The sequence below is a fragment of the Syzygium oleosum genome, unplaced genomic scaffold (genome assembly GCF_021117445.2).
Source record: "Syzygium oleosum isolate NSW1041296 unplaced genomic scaffold, Sole_v2.1 Sole_v2.08, whole genome shotgun sequence".
NCBI classification, from domain to species: domain Eukaryota; kingdom Viridiplantae; phylum Streptophyta; class Magnoliopsida; order Myrtales; family Myrtaceae; genus Syzygium; species Syzygium oleosum.
The window spans coordinates 8856705-8880163 of record NW_026607492.1 but is presented as its reverse complement, the minus strand read 5'-3'; the positions used below and the strand labels follow the sequence as shown (position 1 = coordinate 8880163).

At 45.3% G+C, this 23459-nt stretch overlaps 1 pseudogene; it reads left to right on the top strand.

Moving 5' to 3' along the window:
* The first annotated feature begins 5425 nt into the window (after positions 1–5425).
* LOC115666710 (probable disease resistance protein At5g66900) lies at positions 5426–11394 on the top strand (annotated as a pseudogene).
* The last annotated feature ends 12065 nt before the right edge of the window (positions 11395–23459 follow it).

Genomic DNA, 23459 nt, shown 5'->3' with positions numbered 1-23459 from the left:
ATCTTCACAATCACCAACTTCGCAATCGACACTGGCAAGTCGAACACCCTCAATATTCATCCTCTTGAGATTAACTATTTGGCCAATTTGATGAGGCAAGGATTTTCAGGTTCAGACAGTTAAAAATGTCGAAAAATCTCAAGCTTCGGAGGCTTACAATTGAGTCTAGTAACTCCGGCAACTTTGCACAGGAGAGTCAAGCCTGACCACTTCCTTGGGATGCCAATTGCCCGATTTGTTCAGGGAGAGGGGAGAAAGTATGGCAGTCGTGATGCGAAGCTCGATCCGTCTCCTTACTAATCTCTTTATCTATCGATCCTGCTTAGCCGAACTGGGGGGCAGGGGGGAGAGATAACTAATGGAGATGGATACAGGGTGAGCTCCAAGAGGATGTTGCTTTTGCTCTCTCCACATGTTGGGAAACTTATTTCCGTTATAGTCCGGGATGAGTCTCTCTCGTCTACTTTCCCCTGGTTGAACTTCAGGATGGCCAGAACTTTGAGCAAACCGTACTGCATAGTGGCCGCTTTTAGATTGGTTGTCGTCACTTGAATATCTCCTATATGCATCAAAACATTTGGATAGAAGCATGTTCACTCGAGTGAAAGGTTATTCTCGTGTTAAAATGTAGTGCCGGGCATTTGGCTAAGTGAACACATCTTTCCCGCTTCAGGTGATGAGGATGGATTAGCAGACCAAGGGATGAGTGCCATATGTCTCTTTGGTACTCGACGAGTCAACAGTGATACCCGATGGGTGTGTCGCAGCAAGCAAGTTTCATGGGCAGCATGTCGCGTCACCTTCTCACAACAGGTGACCTCCCGACAAGACCTCCAAATTTAATTCATCCTATTGAAGGGATCAGTAATGAAACCACAATCCGAAAAGCTCAGCAAACATCGACCGGAAAAGACGGTTTGAGCACCATATGTCCTGACCTGCGGCTATTTTTTTTTTTATGACATATTGCAATTTATCGTGATTTGAGAACCACTTGTTGACCAACATTCTATGACCTAAACCATCTTCACATATAAATAGTAACTCAACCACTCGAGTATAGTTCTTTTTCCTCACTTTCTACACATCATAAGACACCCATTGTGGAAGGCTGAATTGACCTTGAAGCATTTGGCATCTCTGGCTTAACTCATTTGAGGTATTGTTCGGTTTGGTCCATCACATACCGAATCTTTCCGTTTTGTCTTTTGGCGTATAGGTAGATTTTCCCAAAAGCTCACCCCTCCCGGTCGTGCTCTCACAAAAGTACGCTTAGCATTAGGATTCCAATGCTAAATGCTGTTGCTACGTCAAAAGTTGCTTTTTGTGAGTTAATTGTATTTCATATAAATAATTTAGGAACACTCCTATTTGGTATGCAATTTGGATCATTCTAGCCACCTTTGCCATCTTGAACCCTGCTTAAAATCGCTCCTTATTAATGTTAGGGTGTGATTCATACTCCCCAGCGATAGGAAGGCAGAAGTCTCGCTTCTCGGTAAACGGGTAGGGGTTCAGGGGGTCGCCAAGAGTGCAGTGTTCCTTGAAAGCCAGGCGACTTTTATATTTTGGACCCGTATTTTATTAGTAGTTTGGGTTTGACCTCATTAATATCTATTGAGTATATATAATCTATTTCTCTTGTAATTGAGGGATGTAACAGAGAAGTGCGATGTGCTAATTATAGTGGAATCCTTTGCTGGATATAGTCTTAGTTTAAGGGTGAATTAGGATAAAACTTTGTGTCTCGATTTCTCTTTCTCGCTTTTGAAATCTATTTTCTTGTAATCGTGCGCCGAATCCTAACAGTGACGGCTATCTCGTCTCAGTGATCACTCCCCACCCTTGTTGGACACCATACACCCACTAAAGGTGGTTATGCTTTGGTTCTCTATTCTGATATTCATAGATTAACTCACTCGAGTTACTTTTCATTTTGACTCGTCCCATGGTTTTGTCCTTGGTGTACATGTAGACACTTTTCTAGGATATCATCCATCCCGGTGATGCTCTCATCTGTGCATGCTTAACATTGAAGTTTGAATGCTAAATGTGTTGTTATTTTGTCAAAAGGTACCTCTTGTGAATTGATTCCAATTTTACATATATAATCCAAGAACACTTTCCCTTGTTTGGTGTGTAATTTGGTTAATTCTTGCCCTTTACCAATCAAAGAAGCCTGCTAGGAGCCGCTCCTTGATTTGGCCCTCTCGCTTTGGCGATCAATCCTCGTCCTCCTCAGGCCATGTAGTTACAAAGCCGAACTGGATCAATCCGAAAAGACGATTGATTAATACGTGACTTGGGGCTTGGCTCTTGCTCATAATTTCAACAAAAATAATTTCAAAACAATGTGTACCTTCACAAAAACTATTTTGGGAAAACGACACTTATAGTCCATGAACTTTGACCCAATATGCAATGTGGTCCATGAACTTTTAATTTGTTCGATGTAATCCCTGAACTTTAGTTTAATGCTCAATGTTGTCCCTAAACTTTTATTTTGTTCAACGTCATCCCTGAACTTTTGGAATATGTTTAATTTAGTCCTTGAACTATATGAAAATGTTCAATGTAGTCCCCGAACTTGAATTAATGGAGGGAGTACATTGAACATTTTTATATAGTTTAGGGATTATATTGAACATGTATTAAAAGTTCAGGGACCACATTGAACATTAAGCTAAAGTTCAGAAACTATAATGGACAAATTAAAAGTTTAAAGACCACATAACACACTGGATCAAAGTTCAGAGACTGTTTACGTCATCATCTCTACTATTTTCGACTATCCAACCCCGATATCACATAAAATCGGCTATAAGGGTACTACATCCTCCAAGACAATCTACATTTTGAATAAGTTGAGTTATAAAAGTGGCTCTTTCATTTCAAAACTTGCTCACATGCATCATCGAATTAAGAATTAAAGCATAGTCACTTACACTTGCATACACATCAAGCTACAACCCATACATTCATGTCATTATATGACATGTCGTCACATGACAAATCAACACGTTGTTTGTTTTTCATATGAAAAAACACATCTTACATGACAAGTCATCACATTGCACAATAAGTCATCACGTGGCATGTCATCACACGATACATGATAATATGACATAAGACGTCATTACACAACACCTCATCACGTGACCCATCTCCATGACACAATCTTACATTACATGTTGCGTATTCTACATCATCATCATGCATACATGCATTCTTGTTTTCAAAACACACATCCGCACATGGTGCACGAAATCATCCCCGAGGCGATGCCAACCTTTCACTTGATTACGTCTCCGGACAAACAATAATCGCCTCTATATTTTAGGAAAATAAAGGAATTTAAAGGATTTTATAAAAAAATGTGGTACTAAAAGGGTGTTGTAGGGGTGGTAACCTTCTCCAACGTAACTGAACTCCTAGAACATAAATCTCTAATTTCACAATAAACCAGTCACCTTCGTACGCGCACCTCGATGTTTACTTCTCTAGAAACTATTAAGGATCCTAGGATCACTTCAGCCTAGATTAATAAAAGCAATGTGATTCCGTTATTTTCAAAACCTGAAAAACACTCACCCTTTGTATACCACCCCAGATCTTAGGATCGCAGGGAAAGGGCCTGATTAGCCAACCGCTTAAAGCGGCAACAACGAACGCCAGCGATGCGTCATTGTCGTCTCCCGTTAATTAATAAAATGTATTAATTTTTCATATCCTACCCTATCAGAAAATTATCCTATTCTTTATAGCTTGGATGGTATATTACAACTATATTCGTATTATCTGACCTTATCCAATAAAGTCAAAATACGGCACCAAACATCTAGGAGGAAAATTTGTATCCTATCTACCAATAGCTATTAACTACCCAGTTTTAATTTAGGAGCTCGTTTGGCTGGTTAAAATGTTTTCAATTTTTAGTGGGATCTACTAAGTTTACCATAAAACCTATCAATATCATGATTGAAATGGTAATGCGGGCAAGTGAAATTATCCATTCCCGCTATACTAGACATCGGGCGCCAACCGTGATAAGTGAAATTTACCCAACCTAATTTCGTCCATTCTTTTTCAACGTTGTGTCCCCTGGATCTACCTCGGGGTTAATCTGAACTCGCTGGACAGGTTTGGCCGGAGAATAAGCTTTAACTACCATTTTTATAATAAATAATAATATTGCTCAAGAATCGGCAAAAGTACACTATAAGTGCCATAACTTGTGTACGGCGATCACTTTGGTGCCATAACTTTTTTTCGGATCACTTTAGTGCCAAGTCGGAGGAAAATCGATCACTTTAGTGACTCCGGCCAAAATGCTGACCTGACATTTATATTTAAAAAAAAATGGTTTGACTTGTACACGTGGAAATTATGTGGCTTTTTTCGAATTTTTTAATTTATATAAAAAAAAATTGCAGCAGCGGCGAGGGAGCCCTCGCCGCTGCTGCCGCCAACCCACCACCGCCGGGAAGGGCCGGCGGTGGTGGGCGCAGTGGTCGGCGAGGGCCGGAACTGGCGAGGCGAGACCTCGCCGTTGCGACCCGAGCGACGGCGAGGTCTCGCCTCGCCCGGCGAGCGGCGAGACCTCGCCGTCGCGACCCGTGCGACGGCGAGGTCTCGCCTCGCCCGGCGAAGGCAAGGCGAGACCTTGCCGTCGCCGGGTCGCGACGGCGAGGTCTCGCCTCGCCGTCGCGACCCAAGCGATGGCGAGGTCTCGCCTCGCCGGATCCGGTCCTCGGCCGGGCTCGGCGAGGGTCGCGGGCCCGCCGGGGGCCGGCGACCCTTGCTGGGCCCACCCGGGGCGGGCGACCCTCGCCGACCACTGCGCCCACCACCGCCGGCCCTTCCCGGCGGTGGTGGGTTGGCGGCAGCAGCGGCGAGGGCTCCCTCGCCGCTGTTGCAGGTTTTTTTTTTTTAAATTTTTTTTAAAAAAAGTACACGTCAGTGGGCTAAACGGCGTCGTTTTAGGTTTTTAATGCTGACTGGACCTCTCCGGCGAGCCGTGGACCTCTCCGGCGAGCCGTGTCAGCGCCACATCGGATTTCCGGCGAGTCACGTCAGCATTGGCACTAAAATGATCGTTTTTCAAAAAAGTTGGCACCACAACGTTGGTTTGCGCTCAGTTCCTTTTACGAGAGGTCCTGGGTTCAAACTCGTCCATCGGTGATTTAAGTGGGGGGTCGTGGCGGTGGGATGCTGCGCTAGCCCCCCTCGAGGACTAGTCGGGCATCACCGCTGGTTTGTGCCCTAGCTCGCCGGCCTCGCGGACACCTCGATTATCAAAAAAAAAAAAAGTGATCCGAAAAAAAGTTATGGCACCAAAGTGATCGCCGTACACAAGTTATAGCACTTCTAGCGTACTTTTTCCCTCAAGAATCTCTATTACCTTTCGGTTCATCTCATTCTCCATTGTTGCTTCAAAGACCGAAAAGCTCCTGTTCCTTCTTGCCTCTGCCAAAAACCCAGGAAAAGAAAAGCATCATCTGCAAATCTTGGGACGTGGGTTTCAGTTCTTTGGAGAATCCTTGGCGACCCATCAAAGTTTTGGATTTTCTTGCTTGTTTGGCCTGTGAAGAAAGAAAGAACAAGAAATGCCAGTTGATTTCGCAGGAGCTGCTGTGGGAACAGCATTCAGCGAGCTGTTCACGCTCGTTAAGGACGTAGTGACAACCGTTGCCGCATTTCATGGCCAGCTCAAGAAGATCGAGTCCACCTTGAGTACCATACACCCAATCATCAATGACATCGATGAGTACAACAAACGGCCGGATCGTCTGAAAGAGATTGGTCCGATCAAGAACCTATTGGATGAAGGCAAAGGACTGGTTGAGAAGTGCCTGAGGATCCACCCACTCAACCTGTGCAAGAAGTGTACGCACTCGAAAAAGCTGACCCAGTTCGACGCAACAGTCCTGACGGAGTTCCAGATTTATATGCCGCTGCTGAATGCGAGGAACAACGGGAAGCTATTGTGCGAGATATAGGAGTTCAGGGGAGAATTGAAGGAGTTGATTCATTCCAGTCAAGCGAACGGCAGGGCCCTCCAGAGTGGGCTCGGGGCTTTGGGCAACCTCGCAGCCCCTGAGGCGCCCGATTTTATTGTCGGGTCGGAGGTTGAGGCGTCCTTGAGGATGCTCAAGAAGCAGTTGCTCGAGGAGGGAGTATCCGTGATTGTTGTGACGGCCCCAGGTGGGTGCGGCAAGACCACTCTGCTTTAGAAATTGTGTCATGACGTGGACATTGAAGGTATGTGTGATTAGAATTTTGACCGATCCAGAACTAAATACAGTAGGGATGAATTTATTAATTGACCCTTGCCAATTGGTCACCTCTAATAATCTTTTGGTTAGCCATTTATGTGGATAAGAGCTGTTGCCTGAACAACGTTCCACTTATGCAGAAGGATGTTTCATTTAGTAAAATAATCTTTTTGTCATCTTTTCATTTTGGGTTTGATATCATGTCCAATCTGATAGATCTTTCCCAAGCTTTTAGACATGCAATAACTCGCCTCTATTTAATTGCGTTGAGCGCCTTTCTTAATCAGCTGAACCCTCTTCTTCCCACGCCATAGGCTTCAAACTTATTATTTCCACTATATGGTGCCCTACCGAATTAAAAAACCTAGAAGTCAGACTTACTGTGGTTTGCATATAGGCAAATTCAAGGACAACATAATGTTCGTCCCTGTCTCGAAGAAGCCCAACCTGACAGACATTGTCCAGAAAATGGGCAAAAATACACTAGAAGTGCCATAACTTGTGTACGACGATCACTTTGGTGCCATAACTTTTTTTCGGATCACTTTGGTGCCAACTTTTTTGAAAAACGATTATTTTAGTGCCAATGCTGACGTGGCTCGCCGAAAATCTGATGTGGCGCTGACACGGCTCGCCGGAGAGGTCCACGGCTCGCCAAAGAGGTCCAGTCAGCATTAAAAACCAAAAACGACGCCGTTTAGCCCGTTGACGTGTACTTTTTTAAAAAAAATATATTATATTAAATAAATAAATAAAAAGCCTGCAACAGCGACGAGGGAGCCCTTGCCGCTGCTGCCGCCAACCCACCACCGCCGGGAAGGGCCGGCGGTGGTGGGCGCAGTGGTCGGCGAGGGTCGCCGGCCCCTGGCTGGGGCCCGGCGACCCTCGCCGAGCCCAGCGAGGGCCGGATCCGGCGAGGCGAGACCTCGCCGTCGTGACCCAGGCGACGGCGAGGTCTGGCCTCGCCTTTGCTGGGCGAGGCGAGACCTCGCCGTCGCCCGGGTCGCGACGGCGCGGCGCGGCCTTGCCTTCGCCGGGTGAGGCGAGACCTCGCTGTCCCCCGGGTCGCGACGGCGAGGTTTCGCCTCGCTCGGGTCTCGACGGCGAGGTCTCGCCTCGCCTAGAGAAGGCGAGGCCGACCTCGCCATCGCGACCCAGGCGACGGCAAGGTCTCGCCTCGCCTTTGCTGGGCGAGGCGAGACCTCGCCGTCGCCTGGGTCGTGACGGCGAGGTCTCGTCTCGCCCAGCGAAGGCGAGGTCTCGCCTCGTTTGGGTCGCGACGGCGAGGTCTTGCCTCGCCGGATCCGGCCCTCGCCGGGCTCGGCGAGGGTCGCGGCCCGGCCGGGCCGGCGACCCTCGCCGACCACCGCGCCCACCACCGCCGGCCCTTCCCCACGGTGGTGGGTTGGCGCAGCAGCCGAGGGCTCCTCGCCGCTGCCGCAACCTTTTTTTTTTTTTTTAAAATTATTTTAATTTTTATTATTTTTCTAAAAATTAAAATATTCAAAAAAAAGCCACCTAATTTTCACCTGTACAAGTCAGACCATTTTTTTTTAATATAAATGCCAGGTCAGTTTTTTGGCCGGAATTTTGGCCGGAGTCACTAAAGTGATCTATTTTCCTCCGACTTGGCACCAAAGTAATCCGAAAAAAAAGTTATGGCACCAAAGTGATCGCCGTACACAAGTTGTGGCACTTCTAGTGTACTTTTGCCCCAGAAAATGATTCAACATAGAGGTTTTGCCGTTCCCGTGATTGAAACAGAAGATGGTGCAGTTCATTACTTGCAGCAACTGCTCTACAAGATAGGACAAAATCCTGTGTTGCTTGTGCTAGACGATGTCTGGACTGAATCGCAATCCTTCCTCGAGAAATTTGCCTTCAGAAAGATCAAAGATTACAAGATTGTGGTGACATCAAGATATAAGTTTCCTGCTTTTCATCATGTGCATCAACTGAACCCACTGACTCATGGGGAGGCCCTAGAACTTTTTTGTCGATCGGTTACTGTTGATGATAGAAGAATGGTAGCACCAGATGATGAGCTCTTGGATCAGGTATACTCTTGCTCGAGTGCATCCATTATAGGATTTCTTAAGGTCATCGAAACTTGGGGTTTTAAAGAAAATGTTCAATAAAATCGATCTGCCTATCCTTACTTTCATCTCTCTTTCATCAAAGAGTGGCCTTGGTTTGTACAAATCATGATTCCTATTAAGTTCCAATAATTCTTAATGTTTTTTTCCCCTGTGGCAGATAGTGAAACGCTGTAAGGGATTGCCATTGGCTCTTACAGTCATTGCCAAGTCTCTCCGAGGAAAGGATTGTTCATTCTGGAAAAGAAAGCTTCTTGATTGGTCTGAAGGTCATTCCCTTTTAGATTCGGACAGTGACATTCTAGATTGCCTCAGAAAGAGCTTGGAGGACTTGGATGGTGACCCTTTGATCAAGAAACGCTTCACGGACCTTGGCTCGTTTCCAGAGAATCAGATGATCCCCGCCACCGCCATTATTGATATGTGGGTGGAATTGTACAAGCTAGATTTCAGCGGTGTGCATGCCATTACCGACCTCCATGAACTCGTTTATAGGTACCTAGCTGATCTCGTAATCACCCAGTATGGCTCCGAAGTTTGTTTTCTTCTCTTGTTCCAAGTCTTCTAGCTTTCTACTGCTTGAAGCCTCATTCGATTTTAGTTGGCATCTGATTAGTTTTTCCTGATACGTGACAGTTAGAATGCATGTTTGAATTGGACAAAGGCATGATGAGATCTTTGCACCAAGATTGAGAGAGTAATTTATGCCATTTGATGACCCATAACTAACCCCAATAAGTTCAGTTTTTCCGTAATGCACCACACTATCTTGTTTTCCCAAAAATGGGCATTCTAAAGTTTTGAATCCACACCTTAATTACAGCACATGACCTTCAGCTATAGTGTGTTACGCATTGTAAAGGTCAAATGATTTATACAAAGGCCTGTAAAGTGTTGAGACTATGCCTCGAGGTTGAGCTTGTAAAGGAAAGCCGATCCAAATAAGTTTTCTATTTTGAGTAAGTTTTCCAGTTTGAGTGATTTCCTAGTTTAAGTAGTTGACTAGTTTGAGTAGGTTTCTACATATATATTATCCCACACTAAAACAAACAAGAGGAGTGTTCGAGTTTTCACTATGTGAGCTTTCTAAGTGAGTTCTCTACAAGAGATTATGAGATAACAAACAAGAGGAGTGTTTGGGAACAATTGTCCCATGCTTCACATGCTAATATTGTGGTTGTTTGAGTTATGCCGTGAATAGTACCGTGCTTGATATATCATGTGCCATCGATGGAATATATACAATTAGTCTAGGTGTATTGTAATGCCGTGAAGTGGATCCTCTTGGTTTTGTTGGGGATGATAGACGATGAGATATGATTAGGAGGATGCAGTTTAGGTAGTGTGACATTAAATGGGTTTTCAAACCCAAGAGCAGGGAGCCTGAAGGATGGTTGAAATCTAAATAGTTTTGCCTTTGCTTCCATTAATTGTGCTACTAATTAGAAGACGTCATTTAGGGACATGGTGATTTCATCGATGACTGAGGCTAGATTATGATGACAATGAAAGGAATTGAAGAGGGGGTGTGGTTTAATGACTCGGTTAGGGATGTTAGCGTGGGACATCGGGCTGATGCGATGTTCAGTGGAAGCCAGGGATATCACAGTAGAATTGAGTTCATTGGTGATCGAAATTTTTGCATCGAATGTAGCATGTTGGGAGAGGATGTGATTGTCAATAAGCTTCTTGCAGTGTAGAATCTTGCAGACATGTAGACCAAGTTTATTTGTCTAGACAAGTCCATGCTTAGTTTCGATTTTTGATAGACGTCTGTGATGGTTGAGCATCTGTCGAGGTGTTGGTAGAGTCGGGATGGATGATGAGCACTATGACTTGACTCTTCTATCAAGCCAAGGTGGAGATTATTGAGAATATGTTTTGAGTTTGAGCTTGTAGAGAAAACCCAATCCAAGTAGGTTTCCTAACATAAGTAGATTTCCTAGTTTGGATACCCTCTCTTGTATATATAAGAGATGAAATACTACTTGGTTAATCGCACACTTGGAGCAAACTTTAGATGAGTATTAGAGTTTTCTCTGTATGAGTTCTCTTAGTGAGTTTTTAGGGAGAGATTGTGAAATAACACTTGTGGGTTTACTTCGAGCATAATCTAGGATTGGAAAACACTTGGGTGAATGTAAACTCTGTATTCTTCGGATTCAGAGTGGATTTCCTAGCGACTAGCTCTCCTTGTGGAGTAGGTCCCGATAATCGGACTGAACCATGTAAAAGTGTATCATTATCGTTCCTCGTTGATTTCTCTAGGGATTTCTTCTTCATCCGTTAGATTTGAATCGTAAGATTCATTAGTTTTCACGTTATTTCACAATATAAAGAACATTTCTAATTCTTGACTTACTTTCTCATAGGTGGGAAAGTTTAGATGTGTTATTTTAATACTGAATTGATATCCTCAAATGCCTGGCCCTAGATTTTTGCACAAGACACCCGAGCGCAAAAACTTATGTCCAAGAGTTTGATTGCATACTTACAGGAGAGATTCAAGTGACGGTGGCGAATCTTACAGCGGTCACTATGCTATGCAGCACGATCTGCTCAGAGAGCTAGCTATCATTGAGTGCAACGAGGGGGAAGTAGAGAAGAGAGAGAGACTCATTCTGGACTTGATCGGAAATAATCTTCCCAACTGGTGGAGTGAGCAAAAGCAACAGCTTTTCGATGCTCATCTAGTGTCCATCTCCACTGGTTAGTCTCTCTCTCTCTCTCTCAATCTTAATCTCAAAGACTCGTAGGGAAAAAATTAAACGGGTTGGTAGTTAGTTATTCTACAATCATAATGCAGACGGAACATTCTCAACACCTTGGCCAAATCTTGAATTGCCTGAAGCTGAGGCTCTTGTCTTGAACTTCCACAACAACATGCAAACCAAAGCTTATGCTTTGCCTGAATTCATTGAGAAGGCAGATAAGCTCAAGGCTCTGATAGTAACAAATTACAGTTTCTTCCCGGCTGAGCTGGGCAATTGCCATGTCATTGGGTCCAGTTTAAGGAGGATTAGGCTCGAACGCGTCACAATTCCTTTCCTAAGCATGGGAAAGCTACGCTTATACAATTTGCAAAAGATATCCTCTTTCATGTGCTGCATCAATCAGGCTTCAACATTTAATGACGCCAAAATATCCGATGCAATGCCAAACTTAGTGGAGCTCGATATTGACTATTGCAACGATCTTGTGATTTTACCGGATGGCATATGTCAGATAAAGCCTTTGATGAAGCTTAGCATCACCAACTGCCATAATTTCTCCGCTCTCCCTGAACAAATTGGGCAATGGGAGTCCCTCGATATGGTCAGGCTTAATTCCTGCACAAATTTATTGCAATTACCGGACTCGATTGGAAGCCTTCGAAAATTGACACTTCTCAATATATCTGATTGCCTGAACCTGACCACCTTGCCTGATCAAATTGGTCAAATGGTTAATCTCAAGAAGATGAACATGGGAGGATGTCCGAGGTTGTCTATGTTGCCACCGTCGATCGTGAACCTGAGCAAGCTAAGGAAGGTGGTTTGTGACAAAGAAAAAGCCATCATGTGGGGGCCTCTCAAGAATAGTCTCAATAGGTTGCAGATAATAACGTCCGAAGAAGAGGCTGTGATACGTTGAGATGGCAAACTGGGTTAAAGACCCACTTTTCAACTAGGGGATTGGGTTATATGTGAATTCCTAACAATTTTAAAAATAAGTTGTTATGGGTTGGAGTAGCAAAGTCCAATTACTTCAATGGGTCTACAACGTATCCATCTTCAGTCATATCACTCAAAACTTAGATAACCCGTACACCAGTGTTGCTTTACCTGAGTGGTTTTCTTAAACCCTTCTTCTGTCTCTCTATCGCAAACAGAGACTGAGCCTCTGACGGAGTCCTCCACCTCCTTGCCTCTCCAGCGAACCGCCATTTCTCCGTCGTCGTGTCGTCTCTGCATCTCAGCCTCTTCTTCGACCTCGCGCCTGCAAGTTCTCGGTTGCTTCTAAAGATGTCCCTTTGAAATGGCTCCGCTTTGGTCTCCTTTCACTTGATAGGAGAAATTAGTCTGTCATCGCCTTCGCAGCTTCTTGCAAGGAGTCGGTGAGCTCCCGAGACAAGACTTCATTGCTTTTCCATCTCGAGGTGATTGGGGGCATGAGTTCGTTGGATTTTAATCTTCGTTGATATCGCTCCCGCTTTGTTATACTCTTGACAATGGATGCAGTTGAAGAACTGCACGTGTAAATTAGGATTCTTTCGGAATTTCTTTGCAGGCATGGTCTTCGGGCATTGGTGTACATATAAGGAACCGATTTCATCTTTTTCTCTTCTTTTTTATGGGAAAATGACACAAATAGTTCCTGAACTTTGACCAAATGTGCAATTTGGTCCCTGAACTTTTAATTTGTTCAATGTAGTCCCTCAACTTTAACCTAATGTTCAATTTGGTCCCTGAACTTTTGATTTGTTTAATGTGATCCCTAAACTTTTAATATGCGTTCAATTTAGTCCTTGAACAATTTGAAAATGTTCAATATAGTCCTTCCATTAATTCAAGTGCAGGGACTATATTGAACATTTTTATATAGTTCAGGGACTAAATTGAACACATATAAAAAGTTCAGGGACCACATTGAACAAATTAAAAGTTCAGGGACCAAATTGAACATTATATTAAAGTTCAGGGACTTCATTGAACAAATTAAAAGTTCAGGGATCAAATTGCATATTAAGTCAAAGTTCAGGGACTATTTGTGTCATTATCCCTTTTTATTTGCTGAAGGCTTTGATCTTATCATTCATTTTGGGGCTTATTCTTCTGTATTTTTCCGATTGTAAAATAGATGCTAATCAGAAAGATTGAGCGATTTGTACCTTATTTAGATTATTTCATTGATTTATTTTCCACGGCAGTATTGATATGTACAACTCATTCTTCATCACTATCTTTGTCACCTTTAATTAGTAAGATTGATTAATAAAGCATGTATTTAGAGTATTTTTTTTTTGGTAACCGAGGATCTGCCACCATTCCCCGGGGACGAGCCCGCACAGGTAATCGGGGCGCCTATACCTCGGGGGAGACTAGCCCAGCAACCCACCGCCAAGGCCACCCACTTAAATTACGGAACCGAGTGGGGATTCGAACCCAGAACCTCTGAGGAGGGAAGGAAAGCGCCCACCAACTCGGTCATGCGCGGGTGGGTATGTATTCAGAGTATTTGTTGTGGGAAAATTACTAAAACAGTTATAAACCTATTGCAATTGTATCAATTCAGTCATAAACTTTTTTTTTTTGCAAATTGAGTCATAAATCTTTTGCATTTGTGCCAATTCAGTCCATCTGGCCAATTTTGGCCGGTTGGCTTTGACGTGGATGCTGGCTGTCCTACGTGGTATGGCCGGCGTTGACATGGACAATTTTTAATAACATTTTTTAGATTTTTTAGATTTCTTTTCTTTTCTGTCTCTTTTTTTTTTTCTTTCCCTTCTTCCTTTGCAACTAGCTGGAGGTGAGGACCGGTGAGGCCGAGCCTCGCCCACGACGATAAGACTTGCCCTCACCCAGCCATGGCGAGGCTTGCTCTTGCCGTCATGGGCGAGGGCAAGCCTCGCCATCGTGGGTGAGGCTTGGCCTCTCCAGTCCTCACCCCTCGCCGTCGTGGGTGAGGCTCGGCCTCGTCGACCCTCACCCCTCGCCATCGTGGGCGAGGGTGAGCCTCGCTAGCGAGCTTGCCGGCCCATACCTTTGGCCGGTCGCTGATGTCACGACCCGAACCCCAACGAGCTCGTGGCATCCCTCTTTGGTCGATTTATGCGACATCCCAGGAATTATCGCCGACCTCAAATACAATTGTCAGAGATATAACGCACGACGGAAACCACAATTAACCCGAACAATATAAACTGGGGAAACGCCAGGGAGAATATACATTGACATTTTCATTAACAACCTTATACAACATTCACAGCACTTACAACCACCGTAATTTACAGCCACCATAAACCCTTGCACACCGTATTACAAACTACCGATATACAAAAAGATCGGTAACCTGGCATCCAGACCTCAAAAATGGTACTTTCCTAAAATCTACGATTCTGAACCCCCCAACACTAGTCTCTACGCCCCTTACTCGGCGTCCATTCAGAATCTGACTCATCATCACCGGACTCTGAACTCCCATAATCCGTTTGCTCCTCCGAAGACTCCGGCTCCGCCTCAATCACAATCGGATGATCAATGTCACCCGACTCAGCTGGAATAGCGTTCTGGTACTCCTAAGCTAGAAAATCAAAGAAATTAATCTCAGGCACGAAATTGGGATCCATGTATTCCTCAAACGGGAGTATATACTCCGGGTCTCCTACAGGCTCTTCCGACTCCTCAGACTCGTCATCAGGCTCTACCTCGGGCTCCACCTCTCCTGGTTCTTCCTCCTCTAGTTCCTCTTCCTCTGGTTCCTCTTCGGGGATTGGTTCTAAGTCTATGTCCATCGGGTCATCCTCAGCTTGCGATGCTTCAGGCTCAGGTTCATGCTCAGGTTCATGCTCAGCCTCTGAAGATCCTTGTGCGGCGGGTGCTAAATGCATCCCAGATTGCGCTAAGCTAACCTCTGTACTGATCAGCTCTCCATCAATCGGGGGTACGGCAGTCGGGCCCCAATCCCCAACTAGATCAAACGGAACATCAAATCCTCTAACGGGCCCGAACTCAGCCCCATCCGCATCCCGGAAGAACCAGGCAGTATAAACGTGGGTCTCCCAAAGAGGTAATACTACTTCTACGAAAACGGTCGCGGTATGCTTAATCCAGGTCATTCCATTACCCATCGGAAACTCTGTAACTTCATTTTCGGTGTGCACTGGTACCTCAAAATGTTCTGGTGGCGGTGGCGGTGGGTTCATGGCTCAGGTCGGGGTTTTGAAAATATTGGTTGAAACAACCATGAGAACACTTCTTAGCAAGTTCACCTCTAAGCCCCACCTAGGCTATCACGTACCTCCAGACAATTTCTCAAACACAATCACACGCACCATTATCACAAAGCAGGCACATCACATACAACCACAAGCATGCACAATTCTCATGTCATGCGCTCATTCCGTTCTCACTATCTCGTTTCCACATACCTCGCCAGTGACCCGCGTTACAGTACACGCCTCAGGTACACTGCGACCTCTTTCCACAACACTTCCGGGCCCGCGTAAACGTACACGCCTCAGGCCATGTTTCTTGCCCGCGTAAACGTACACGCCTCATGCTCAACACCTACCACCTACTACGCAACCCGCGTTAAAGTACACGCCTCAGGCTGGCAGTCTTCCGGTAATACCGGGCATCGTCCCGCGTAAACGTACACGCATCAGGACGGCACAATTTCCACGAATTCGTGTCATATCACATCCACTTTTCATTTATGCACATGCTCAACAAGCATTTACCACACTCAACTGGCCAATCACACGTAGCCCGTGCACGCATCAATTCACACATAATACATGCTCACTCAGCATTTGACATGGCCAATTTTAACAATTAAATTAATCTGGCCCAAGCGTGCACCTGACAGGCGTATGTCAACCATTCAATTACACAACCATGCACTCAAATTCATCACCACAATGAAATCACAGTTCAACACACATAAACGCACAATTTGCCATTTTTCTCCAACCAAATGGCGTCAAATCAATTCCGGCCCTTCACGGCACTTTCTCACAATTAATTGCCGGTTCTAAAAATCCAACTCGCGTCCCGATCGGCCCATCACAGCCCAATGAACAGCCCATCACAGCCCACTCCAGTCTTAAATTTTTCCACCAAAATTCCCAATAATTCAATCTCAAGGCCCGCCTAACATTTCCGCATCTAAAATTGCATAAACCCGGGCCTATATAAACCCGATTCCGCCCAAACAATCATCCGTCGATACCCAACGTCCTAAATGGGTTTTAGAGCGCGACTTACCTAGTTCTAGACTCACGCGGCTAGAACGGAAAGCGGCGGCACTTGATCGGGAACAGTGGCGACGGTGTACGGCTCACAGCGGGCGGCGATCGGCTTGGACGGCGACGGCGCGGCTCGGACTGTGGCGACGGCGCAGCTCGGACGGTGGCCGATTGGCTCACGGCCGAGAGAGGGGAGAGAGAGAGAAACGGCGGGTGAGGGCTGGTGGTGGCGCGACGGAGAGGACGGCGTGGCATGGCGGCGGTCCGGCGGGCGTACGGACGGCGGCGATCTTGCGGCGGCGACGGCGGGAGGGGGAGGCGGCCGAAGAGAGGGGAGCTCACGGTGAGGGGGGTTTTCGGTGAGAGAGAGATGAGGAGAGAGAGAAAGGGAAATTGGACTAAAATAGTCCAATTTTGACTAGAATGGCTAATTACCATCATACCGTTGTCTAATCTTTTTATCCGACGGTCTAGATTCGATCTTATCTTGGAACCGACGGCCCAGATCAAACCTTACCCAAAATATCCAAGGGTGTACTTGTAATTTCTCAAAATGTCCAAGGGCAAAATTGTCTTTTCCATCTTTTAGGGAAAAATTACCAAAATGCCCTTGCCTTTTATAACTAACCCTTTAATAATTCTCAAGGGTAAAATGGTCACTTTCTCCGTTTCTCGCCGAAATCGAACTTTTCTGAAAAATCCGAAGAAGTCCAGAATTGTACGTTCCAATTACAGCGTCGTCCAAAGGCCCTGTCGTGACTTTCCGAATTTTCTGACGCTCGGTTTGGTCTCTACTCAATATTCCAATTATATATTCATAACGTAACTCGAGCGTTTCTCAGATTAACGGGTGGCTTTTGGGAAATTCGCCTGTACGACTTGTGACTGATGCTAAATCGAGTCACGTGCAATTTATTCAGACCGTAACGATTTTCGGTTGTCAATAAAATTGCGAGGATCAATTGCTAGATCCGAGGGGTACGATCGTTCGGTACAGGTTCAGGATAATTCATCAAGTCATTTCGTGGTCCGGCGGAATCACCCGCGATCCATTACTATGACAATGGTGAACTGACCCCTAGCTATCCTTGGATCGGCCAACAGTGGCTCAAAATATCACCTCGACGATTTCATGGTCGAAAGTCAATCCACGATCGAATTTTCTTCAGTCGTACGAATTTAAGTCCCCAGTTAGCCTTTCCCTAATGGTTAGTATCCCAGGAATGATCAGTTCCGGGTGAGAACTAGCCACAAGTACATTAATAAAATAATTCATTTCATAAATCCCAAATGAGCGAAATTTCGGAATATCACAATCTTCCCCCCTTACAAAAATTTCGTCCTCGAAATTTACAAATCTCACCACTACCCAATATTTACAATTCCTACTACTGCTCAAACAACTGGGGGTATTGACGTTGCATCACCTCTTCACTTTCCCAAGTTGCGCCTTCAGTCCCGTGGTGCACCCAAATAACTTTAACCATCGGGATTGTCTTGTTCCTCAAAACTCGCTCCTTACGATATTTGATTCTTACCGGTCTCTCGACATAAGACACTTTGTCATCAACTTCGATCTCCTCATAATTCAACACATGCGTCGGATCCGGTTCATATTTCCTTAACTTCGATACGTGGAACACATTATGCACTTGCGATAAATTCGGCGGAAGTGCAAGAAGATATGCCAAATCCCCGATCCTTTCTAAAACTTCGAAAGGTCCTACGTACCTTGGACTCAACTTACCCTTCTTACCAAACCTGGATAGTCCTCTCATGGGCGATACCTTAAGAAACACGTGATCCCCTACTTGAAACTCCAAAGGTCTTCGCCTTCTGTCTGCATAACTTTTTTGACGGCTCTGCGCTGTCTTCAGTCTTTCGCGTATAATCTTAACCGCCTCAATCGACTGCTCAACTAACTCTGGTCCGGTTATAGTCCTTTCTCCCACTTCGTCCCAACACACGGGCGTTCTACAAGCTCTACCATATAGTGCTTCAAAAGGCGCCATTCCAATGCTCTGCTGGAAACTATTATTATAAGCAAACTCTACTAAGGGTAGTTGTTCTTCCCACTTACCCTGGAAATCCAGCACACACGCCCTGAGCATATCCTCTAGAGTCTGAATCGTCCTTTTAGACTGGCCATCTGTCTGAGGATGGTAAGCTGTACTGAACTGCAACTTGGATCCTAACGCCGTCTGCAGACTTTTCCAAAAACTGGCGGTAAATCTAGGATCACGATATGAGGTTATTGACACTGGTACCCCATGAAGACGGACTATCTGCTGTACGTACAACTCAGCATACCGATCTAATGCGAAATCCTTTCGCACAGCCAAAAAGTGTGCCGACTTGGTTAATCTGTCGACAATCACCCAAATAGTGTCGTGGCCTCTTTGGCTTCTCGGTAATCCTGGCACAAAATCCATAGTTATGTGCTCCCACTTCCATTCTGGAATTTCCAAAGGTCGCAATAATCCCCCGGGCTTACAATGTTGCGCTTTCACTTGCTGACACGTCAGGCACTTAGCCACGTGTTTAGTGATATCTGTCTTCATACCATTCCACCAGTAATATTGCCTCAAATTCCGATATATTTTAGTACCACCCGGATGAATACTGTAACTGCTACGATGTGCTTCAGACAAAATCTCTTCCTTAAGTCCTGCATCGTCCGGCACACATAACCGTCCACGAAACTTTAATATCCTGTCTTCAGACACTTGAAAATCTGACTTTCTCTTAGCATCTTCCATCTCTACAATCTTTTGGATTTCCTGATCCGAAGATTGCAACACTTTAATTTTAGCCTGGATCTCCGGTTCAATCCTAAGCGTAGCCAACAAGCTCGAGACTTGACTTACTTCAAATCTAAACTCCGAGTCTCGCACTTTTTCCAATAGTGTCCACTCCTTGACCATCAAATGTGCTATACTCGATTTACGACTCAAAGCATCGGCTACCCGGTTAGCCTTCCCGGGATGATATAAAATTTAGCAGTCGTAATCCTTCAACAACTCCATCCACCGATGCTGCCTCATGTTTAACTCCTTTTGGGAAAACAAATACTTGAGACTTTGATGGTCTATATAAATCTGAAACTTCTCTTCGCATAAATAATGTCGCCAAATCTTCAGGGTGAATACAATTGCGGCCAATTCTAAGTCATGCGTTGGATAGTTCAACTCATGCAGTCTTAACTGCCTTGACGCATAAGCTACTACTTGTCCATGTTGCATGAGTACACATCCCAATCCTTTCAACGACGCGTCACTATATATCTCATATCCTCCGGGTCCTGACGGAATAGTCAACACTGGTGCCGTTGTCAATCTATGCTTCAATTCCTGAAAACTCCGCTCACATTTATCTGTCCAATCAAACCTCGTTTCCTTTTTCAACAAATGGGTCAACGGCGTTGCTATTGCCGAAAATCCTTCCACAAAACGACGATAGTATCCAGCCAAACCCAGAAAACTCCGAACCTCGGTTACCGTCGTTGGTCTAGGCCACTTCATCATAGCTTCGATCTTCGTTGGGTCAACTGAGATTTCTTCCCTAGAGATTACATGACCGAGAAAAGCTACTCGACTGAGCCAGAATTTGCACTTGCTAAACTTAGCATATAGCGCGTTCTCCCTTAAAGTCTGCAACACTAGATTCAAGTGAAATTCATGCTCCTCTAGACTCTTCGAGTAAACCAATATATCGTCTATGAATACAATCACAAATTGATCTAAAAATTCCTTAAACACCCGATTCATCAGATCCATAAAGGCAGCGGGGGCGTTTGTCAATCCAAACGGCATTACAGTAAACTCATAATGTCCATACCTTCGTCCTAATCCTCAACTGATGATAACCCGTTCTCAAATCAATTTTAGAGAACACCGAAGCCTCTGGCAACTGATCAAACAAATCATCAATCCTCGGCAAGGGATATTTATTCTTAATCGTCACCTGATTCAGCTGCCTATAATCAATGCACAACCTCAATGATCCATCTTTCTTTCTCACGAATAACACTGGCGCTCCCCACGGAGACACACTAGGACGAATAAACCCCTTATCCAACAATTCCTGCATCTGCACCTTTAACTCTTTTAACTCCGACAACGACATCCTATAAGGTGCTTTCGAAATTGGCTCGGTTCCAAGTGCCAATTCGATTACAAATTCTACCTCCCTCGCTGGTGGCAGTCCCGACAATTCCTGAGGAAACACATCGGGATACTCGCACACCACAGCTATATCCTCAAGCCTCGGCTCTTCAGCCGTTGAATCAACTACTGCCGCTAGGAACCCTTGGCATCCTTCACTCAACAACTTCATCATTTCTAGTGACGAAATCCATGGAATCGAGGGTCCTCCTCGACTTCCCACAAATTTAAGTTTCGGATGTCCAACATGATTAAATTGGATGACCCTGCTATTGCAGTCCATTATGGCTCTCTGCTTAGACAGCCAATCCATGCCCACTATTACATCAAAATCATACATGTCTAGAACTGCTATATCGATCATTTCCTCCCTATCCCCAATCACAATCTTACAGTTTGGACAACCCAACGAGACCACCATCTTATCATTTAAGGGAGTTGTCACGCATAACACAACATCAATCAATTGCAGTTCCAAACCAATTAACTCAACAAACTGTTTCGATACGAAAGAATGTGACGCCCCGGGGTCAAATAAAGCATACGCAGCATGGTTGCACAGAGAAATCGTACCTGTGACAACCCCTGGTGCGTTCTCAGCCTCTCGTCTGGCCATAGCACACACTCGTCCTTGCACTTGAGGCCTATTCTGGTTTGCTGTCTGGGCCGCTCCAGCCTGATTCTCATTCCGAGGTGGCGGCAATGCGGGCGGCCTATTCTGTCTGGGATTGGGGCAATTCCTTATGTGGTGACCAAATCCCCCACATCCAAAACACGCTCCACCCCGGGTTGGACAAGGTCCATTCCCATGTCTACCTCCACAAATTCTACACTGACCATTAAAATTCCTGACTGGTTTCCCAATATTCCTTTTAACAGAAGGGGTAAAGCGCCTATTATCCATCATCGGCCTCTTTCCCAGATTACGATTGTCCCTTCCCTGGACGAATCTCGATCCAGAAGTGGCGGCCCTATCCACTTGATCTCGCTCGAGAATCTGGGCCCTATCGAATATTTCCTCGTACGTCCTCAGATTTACCAATAACAACTGGCTGCGAATATCAGCCTTCAATGCGTCCCGAAATCTTCGCGCCTTGTCATCAGGATGTTCCACCATTCTTGGCGCAAACTTAGATAACCTCGCAAATTCCGCCTCATATTGATCTACTGTCATCTGACCCTGGCGGAGTCTCATAAATTCTGCTAACTTTCTTTCCCTGGCACTAGCCGAAAAATACTTCTCATAAAAGCTCTCAGTAAAAGCAGCCCAAGTCCGGGCTGTACCTTCCGAAAAAACCTATCTCTGGTGGCCTTCCACCAATAGTTCGCATTGTCCTGCAATTGATATACCGCTAGAGTTACATTCTCATGATCATTACACTCTAACACCTCAAAAGCCTTCTCGAGTTCCTCTACCCATCGAGGTGCAGCCTCATGGTCACCTTTCCCAGAGAACTTAGGCGGTTTAAGCTTTATAAACTGCTCTACCAATTGATGCATCGATCTATTTACAATCACATGCCCCTGCCTTTGGTTCTCATTATCAACATCAGCAGCAGCAGCCACAACGGCCTCGGCAGCTTGGGCATTCGCAGCAGCTCTTTCTTGAGTCTGTTGTCCTAACAGATTTCCGATCTGTTCCAATGTCCTCATGACAGCTTCCATTCTAGGGTCCTCCGCAAGTCTAACTTCTACTTTGGGGTCCACTGCAGCTCCAGCATCAACCCCAAGATTTTCTATCGCTCCTACACCCATGCCGAGGTCCTCTATAGCCCTAGCTCGAGCACGACCTCGACCTCCTGTTCCTCTACTTGCGCCCCTACGTGGGACTCTTCCTACGCCTCTTCCTTCACTGCTCATCGTAACAATTCTACCACTCTCCTACCTGCTATAATTCCACTCAGGAATTAGCAATCTAGGCCAACTAGATTAATCTGATTCTAAGCAGTGAATTAACACAAGAGTTCACTCAGCAAGCCATTCCTCACTACCAATCACAAGGCAATAATCACATGAGTCTGAACACTTACCTCAGGTCCAGACGCACCTGCATTTCAATTACCACAACAATTATCTCATTCAATCAATCACAACAAGCAATCTGGAGGCACATATAGCTCATTCCGCCCTACAACTCACTAAAGTCTCCCTAAATACTACCCCAGAGTTTCTGCTCCTTGTCACTCCAACTTCGACCAGTCTAGATCGAGCTAACCTTGCTCTGATACCAATTCAAACGGGGATGTCACGACCCGAACCCCATCGAGCTCGTGGCATCCCTCTTTGGTCGATTTATGCGACATCCTAGGAATTATCGCCGACCTCAAATACAATTGTCAGAGATATAACGCACGACGGAAACCACAATTAACCCGGACAATATAAACTGGGGAAACGCCAGGGAGAATATACATTGACATTTTCATTAACAACCTTATACAACATTCACAGCACTTACAACCACCGTAATTTACAGCCACCATAAACCCTTGCACACCGTATTACAAACTACCGATATACAAAAAGATCGGTAACCTGGCATCCAGACCTCAAAAATGGTACTTTCCTAAAATCTACGATTCTGAACCCCCAAACACTAGTCTCTACGCCCCTTACTCGGCGTCCATTCAGAATCTGACTCATCATCACCGGACTCTGAACTCCCCTGATCCGTTTGCTCCTCCGAAGACTCCGGCTCCGCCTCAATCACAATCGGATGATCAATGTCACCCGACTCAGCTGGAATACCGTTCTGGTACTCCTCAGCTAGAAAATCAAAGAAATTAATCTTAGGGACGAAATTGGGATCCATGTATTCCTCAAACGGGAGTATATACTCCGGGTCTCTTACAGGCTCTTCCGACTCCTCAGACTCGTCATCAGGCTCTACCTCGGGCTCCACCTCTCCTGGTTCCTCCTTCTCTGGTTCCTCTTCGGGGATTGGTTCTAAGTCTATGTCCATCGGGTCATCCTCAGC